This window comes from Micropterus dolomieu, linkage group LG02 (genome assembly GCF_021292245.1).
Source record: "Micropterus dolomieu isolate WLL.071019.BEF.003 ecotype Adirondacks linkage group LG02, ASM2129224v1, whole genome shotgun sequence".
Classification (NCBI taxonomy): domain Eukaryota; kingdom Metazoa; phylum Chordata; class Actinopteri; order Centrarchiformes; family Centrarchidae; genus Micropterus; species Micropterus dolomieu.
In genome coordinates this window covers 4,419,513-4,420,190 of record NC_060151.1, presented here as the reverse complement: position 1 = coordinate 4,420,190, position 678 = coordinate 4,419,513, and the positions used below count along the sequence as shown (strand labels likewise).

The window sequence follows — 678 nt, the reverse complement described above, 5'->3', positions numbered from 1 at the left end:
GCTCAGGGCGGCGTGCTGCCCAACATCCAGGCGGTCCTGCTGCCCAAGAAGACCGAGAAGCCCGCCAAGAAGTAAATCTGGAGACTCGCTGATATACAGCCCCCAAAAAGGCTCTTTTAAGAGCCACACACTTCAAATTAAAGAGCCACTTCCTTCTGGAACTTGTATTTAATGCTGAATGAATATCAATCCCATAAAAAGTACTGCATTTCATATCACGACTTCAAAGTTGGATAAAATCCTATATATTTTAATGGACTACATTAATAATTAATTAATCTAGTTTCAAGAAAACAGTCTCTGGGAAGAACATTCACTTATTAATTAGAATAGAATTACTTTTCACTTGGCTGACTACCTGGGAAAGTAATTGTTATTCAATTGTGTATTGAATAATTAATGACAAAAACTGCAAGGGGGAGGGGCAGCAGTCATGAAGACATGGATAATTGACATGGGGTGGTTAAGAACCACTGCACTAGTTGACAGAAAAACAGCCACATCCGGCTGTATCTTTGCTGTGAAAGTAATAAGGACAATGTGTGTGCACAGACAGTGAAATAATTTAGCAACACCAGAAACTTCACTAAACATCTAAGATTAAATAACCCAATGCTGCTAACAAGTGGCAGTTCTGAGCAGGATAGTCATTGTAGTTAAAGAATGTGACGGTTTGTA

General features: G+C 39.2%; 1 pseudogene; it reads left to right on the top strand.

Moving 5' to 3' along the window:
- The window catches only part of LOC123984282, a 532-nt pseudogene extending 409 nt beyond the window's left edge, over positions 1-123 (top strand).
- The last annotated feature ends 555 nt before the right edge of the window (positions 124-678 follow it).